Raw genomic sequence first — 6,544 nt, forward strand, 5'->3', positions numbered from 1 at the left:
AAACAAAATAATATATTTTGAGCACAAGTTTCCTTGTACTTTTGCTTTTATTCCCCTGTGAAAACATGAAAAACTTGGAAAAAGCGTAGGGGTATGAACTCACCTCGGGTGATTTGAATGAAGGATCGATACGGAATGCGGAATGTTCAAGTGAAGCCTTGAGCACGATTTGATCCTAATAAACAAGTAATGACACATTAAGGAGTCAAATGATGGTATTTCACCACTAGATGTGACGAAGAACCATTCTAAGAACTTGGGACTACTTGCACTAAGTGTTAAGACCTCAAAGGATTGCATGAGTGAGGTGTATGACCACCTTAAAGGTGTTTTCAAGGTCTATACTTGCACCCATGAAGTGTCCTAGGCCCATACTTGGTTGTAGTACAAGTTTAGGGTCTTAGAAATGGGTTTGTGGTCCTATGGTGTGTATGTGTGTATGGTCGCACAAATGAGTGTGATGCCGTACACATGGGTGTGCTGCCGCATACATGGGTGTGCTACCGCACACAGGAGTGTGCTGCTGCACACAGGAGTGTGCTGCCGCATACACGGGTGTGCTGCCGCACACACGGGTGTGTGGTTACACTCCTTCAACGAGATGAAGAACATGATGGGACTTTCATGATTCAAGGCCTAGATCAAGAGGTTCTTCAAGTATAACAAGCTAAGGGATGAATTACTCACGTTTTTGAAGCCTTGGGAGGGTTTGTGGTTGAAGAATCTTGAGAGAAAAGTGATGGGTTTTTAGCATTCTAACACTTCCTAAGTGTACATGCAACCCTAATAAACCTTGGATCTATGTTTGTCTAAGATACATGCAAATAATTATTTTTCCAAGGTTCATATCCTAACTAGCATGGCATGGGGAACATGAATCAAATAAAGCTAGTAGAAATACTTACCTTGTAGTAGTAGTTGATTGCTTGGAGTTTTAGAGCCTAGCACCAATAGTGTGAATTCCTCAAATGGAAATCACAAATCACCACAAACTTGGAACTTTGAGAGAATAGTCACTACTATCTTGAAATTGACCCTCACCTCAACAAGTGTCAACTAGTGTGATTTCAAGAACCAAAGCCTCCTTTATATAGTGTGGTGGATTAGGGTTACATCCATGTAAACCCTAATACCCATGTCTCTTCATTTCCATGAGATCCATGGGTTAAAGCTCCATGGAGTATCCATGGACTTTTCCATGCAAGCCTAGCCCATTCCAAATAAGCATTAGCCCACACTATATAAATATAGAAGCCCATATTTAATTAGTAATATCTTTGATCTCTAAATTAATGCTAGATTAATTATAGATCAATACTAATTAAATAATATGATCTTATATTAATATATTAGAACTTATAATATATTAATAAATCATAACTTGTCCTATTCTCAAATATTATCCATAAATTATTCGGGTGAAGTGCAACCCAAATGGACCACGCCGGGTCGGGTCAAGTACATACCAAATATAGTTATGGACTTAGACACTATATCCAACAGTCTCCCACTTGGATAAGTCTAATAACTATAGTTGCAAGTATGACTTCAGGAACCGATCAACAATCGTAGCTCTTTAAACTCTGTTGAACTAGAACGCGCCATTTAGATAAGTGATCATATAATCCTCTGCTCAAGATATCAACCGGACAAATACATGGAACATGGTCTTACTTATTGTCCAACATTTGTTTCCCGATTTCTGATTTGTTTGCCATAGAACTTAACTGAACACATCAATTTAGTTCTGACCGGGCCCGATACATAGGTCAAAACACAATCATCGAGGGGCCCAAATATCAGCTTCTAATCCTAGAAGGAATAGATAAACTTCGACTCATATGCTTGTTCTACCACTCATTGAATTATACACAAAGGCACGTTTTATAACATCGAGTTACCAATGCATTTTCGTACAATCAATTCATAATCAACTCGTAAGTAACAAATCATATCTCTAGGCGAGATAAAATTCCATGAAGTGATTCCAGTGAGCGTGGGTTGAGTCCAATGCTCAGAACTTATGAGCACTCATGATTGTTGTAGCCATGTCCAACACCTTAGACCTCTGCAACCAATCATGACAGTCTTGATTCATAGCTACTTCCGACATATGACCGACGTGGAGGTTTGAATAATATGATATACCAAACATAATTATTCTAGAAGTCAAAACATGCAAAAGAAATATAGTAAACGATTGACAAAAGATAGCAACACTTTACTCATAAATAAAACACCTTTTATTCATCATCTAATGTCAATTACACTTTACAAATTTCATAATTTATCTAACTACTAAAACTTATATCATCTTTCAGCTCTATGCTCCGAGCATGCTGGAGATGCTTAACCCTACTAAGTCCCTTCGTGAGGGGATCTGCTGGGTTCTCATCCGATGATACCCTCTTTGCCACGAAGATTCCTTCTTCTATTCGATGTCTGATGCAGTGATGTTTTCTGTCAATGTGTCTGGATCTTCCATGATCTCTTGGTTCCTTGGCTAAGGCAACCGCACTATTGCTGTCACAGAAAATCTCCATTGGCTCCTTTATAGCTGGTACAACTCCAAGGTTTCCGATGAAGTTCTTTAGCCATATAGCCTCCTTTACTGCCTCGCTTGCTGCTATATACTCTTATTCATAAGTGGAATCAGCCACTGTCTCCTGCTTGGAACTCTTCCAAGTGATTGCTCCTCCGTTTAAGGTAAATACCCAGCCTGACTGAGAGCGGAAATTATCCCTATCAGTCTGGAAGCTAGCATCACTATACCCTACAACTCTCAAGTCATCACTCCCACTGAAGGTAAGGACCCAGTCCTTAGTCCTTCGTAGGTACTTGAGGATATTCTTTACCGCAGTCCAGTGTTCCTTGCCAGGGTTCCCCTAATACCTGCTAACCATGCTCAAAGCAAAGGCTACATCAGGTCGAGTACACGTCATAGCATACATGATCGATCCTATAGCTGAAGCATAAGGTAGTCGACTCATTTCTGCTATCTCAGCCTCAGTACTAGGGCTTTGTGTCTTACTTAATCTGGCGTTACTCTGAATGGGTAACTCACCTTTCTTGGAGTTATGCATGTTGAATCTTTTCAACACCTTCTCCACATAGGTGCTTTAACTAAGTCCAATTAGTCTTTTACTCCTGTTTCTCAAAATCCTTATCCCTAGGATATAGGTAGCTTCACCAAGGTCCTTTATAGCGAAACACTTTCCAAGCTAGGACTTTACTTCCTGCAGGGTTGGGATGTCATTTCCTATGAGTAGTATGTCATCCACATACAATACCAAAAAGCTAACTATACTCCCACTAGCCTTGACATAAACACAAGATTCATCTTCACTCCTAGAAAAGCCAAATTCCTTGACCTTTTCATCAAAGCAAATATTCCATCTGCGAGGTGCTTGCTTTAATCCATAAATGGATTTCTCAAGCTTACACACTCTATTACGGTACTTGTTGCTGGCAAAACCTTCTGGCTGACTCATGTAAACATCTTCAGTCAACTTTCCATTAAGGAAAGCGGTTTGACATCCATTTGCCAAATTTCATAGTCATGAAATGCAGCTATGGCTAACATAACCCTAATAGACTTAATCTTGGCTACTGGAGAAAAGGTCTCATCATAATCCACTCCAGGTGATGTGTGTGAAACAAACTAGTGTTAATCCTACTAACTTAGACACAAAATAAACACACGAAAGGTAGTGTACCTATCGATTAGTAATATAGTTCAAGCAAGTAGGGTATCGAACACAGGGAACAGTAAACAATTAAAATAAATGCTAATATTATCTAAATAAAACAAGTAAAAAAAAAGAGTTTTCTCTAGTTTTGCAAGACTAGAAACTTAAATACTTTACTAACACGCAAACTAAGCAACTAATAGCTAAGAGAACAAAGATAAACTAAATTCAATGATTAAAAAGGCCTTCTATTTAGGTTCGAATCATTTGTTCCCATGGATGATTTTATGGTAAATATATCGGATTAATTCTTCATTGGTTACCGACTAAAGTGATTAGATTCACATTCGCTATAGCTAATCCTTAGAAAACATATTAATTCAAGCAATGACCAGTTGTCTAAATTAATGAATTTCCTAGTTTGTTGATTCGGGTTTAGAAAGACTTGTAATTAGCTAATAAATTGGTGATTCAATTAACCTCTTGTTGATGGTATATCACACAAGCTCACACATTAACTTACCTATCTTCATGTTAATTCTAGTTTCACATTCGTTATTCCTAGACATACAACTATGTGGTCAAGTAAATCATATGAAATTAGCAACTAAGAGATGTTCATACAACTTAATTACTGATTTATTAACAGAAGAATAGTTAATGTTAACACATAAGGTTCTTTAACAAGCTTAATAAAACATAATACCAATTAAAATTAATCCTAATCAAATAATCAATCCATGTTCACAAATTCATCTACCTAAACAGAAGTTATGAGTTTTTAGCTTATATCTACAGCAAATAAAAAACTAAAACATAATCTAATGATTGAAACATGGTTTATGCAAAAGATTAAGATGAAAGTAGTGTGTTATTGCCTTTGATCTTCTTCCAAGTTGGTATCTAGGTTGAAATCTCGAAAACCACAGCTTTTAAGAACCCTTCTGGCCTCAAAAAATCGTCCTAAACTTCCCCTATTCGTTAGGGTTCGAATGAGAAGCGTTTCTATATATATTTTATGAAAACAGGGGCTACTCGGCGAGTCCAGTGACCTACTCGGAGAGTCCATCACTTAAAATCCCGTGTACGGCAAGGCAAAGTCAATAATCGCGAAACTTCTGACCAACTCGCCGAGTACATTTGGAATCAACATTTTCTCGAAACACAAAAGTCGTCCGAAATTGTGTCTAGTTTTCAGAAAATTTTGAATCTCATCAATCGGAGTTACGGTTCTGGAGATATGGCCAAAACACTGACAAGGGGTCAAGCTGTCCAGCAACATCCTTCTTTCTTGAAAATCCAAGATCCAAGCTTCCAATTGCTAGTTCCGCTTCCTTTTCCTTCCGAGCAAGTCATTATTGCTGAAAAATGAAATTCTAAACTAATTAAGCACCTTTTGTTCATTAAATGAGATAAAATCAACATAAAGTATTAAGATAATGCATTAAGTTTATAACTAAATATGCCCATATCAAAATACCCCACACTTGACTTTTGCTTGCCCCCAAGCAAAACTGAATTTTAATACATTAGAATCACCTAAGACAACTCCAATCGAACCCAACCATTATGCTTAGACCGCAACGCATGCATTTGTGTCTAAAATTTTTCTAATAACCCCCATACTCCAAATACTCACAATCCTCATAAACATTCGCCCACTTTTTCCGAACAATGCTCATTTTATGCATCCCTCCGAATCCATCCACAGAAAACCTCTTAACCTCAAGGTATTTTTGGTTGAGCAACCCAAGCATACATAATCTAGACAATTACAATTTATGATACCACGTTCGAGCTCTTTGGAATTCTTCACTTCTTTGACATTTGATCTTTAATTTCTTTGAATTTACCACCTTGTTGTTTGATTTTTGGTATCTTCAACTTTTTTTTTCTTTCAGAATTTTTGATCTTTGAACTTCATACTTTAACTCTGATGCTCCAAAAATTCTTCAAACTTTTTCTTGTAATTCTCTCTCCTTTTTTTTTATCATGTAACTCACTTTTTCCACTCAAAACCCTACATGCTTAAGCAGGGACGCTCAACTTCAACCCTTATTGGCTAAAGATAATAATTTTCCTGGATACATTTATGGTACACGATGCTAAACATATTGCATCCTTCAAACTAAGCGAGGTCGTGTTTTTGTCCCATGATTTCACTAGAATAAGGAAGCCACAAATGCACTAGAACGTATATATGCTCAACTAAACATGTGGGTTTTCATGCAATCATCAAATATAATACTAGCATGATCCCTAATTGCTTTACCAAAATTTTCTAAATTAGCCTTAGCAATTTTAATGCAAAAATTTCAAAATTAACTAAAATTTCAAGATTTTTGAAATTTAACTAGAATTTTAACTAATTTAACCAACCCCCTACCCCACACTTAATTTATGCAATGCCCCATTGCATGTTACGCATCATTAAAAAAACATAAAAGGAAAGAGAGAATTAGAACAAACTCGCCTGGGATAGTAGTTGCGAGGTTGAACTCTTTCATTTAAAGCTCCATCTTCAGCTGACTTTAGACATAGGAACAGCTCATCCATGCATTGGGTGTCATTCGTCTCGTGTGGTTGACAGCTCCAAAATATCGAGAAAAAAGCTTCTTGGAAATGCTCGGAAATGAACTTCAAAAATATAGACAATGCCCATGTCGAATGGAATCAAATCGTCAATCTTGAAGGTTTAGAGAAAGAGTAACTCGTCGAGTTAATAGTAAACTCGCCGAGTTGAATCGCTATACTTGCAGAAATCGTGATTTTTCGCTTGAACTCGTCGAGTTAGTATTATGCACTCGACGAGTTCTTGAATCTGATCAGGTCTTTTCTTCTTTCTGCCTCAACTT

The sequence above is a fragment of the Lactuca saligna genome, chromosome 8 (assembly GCF_052625555.1).
Source record: "Lactuca saligna cultivar CGN05327 chromosome 8, ASM5262555v1, whole genome shotgun sequence".
NCBI classification, from domain to species: domain Eukaryota; kingdom Viridiplantae; phylum Streptophyta; class Magnoliopsida; order Asterales; family Asteraceae; genus Lactuca; species Lactuca saligna.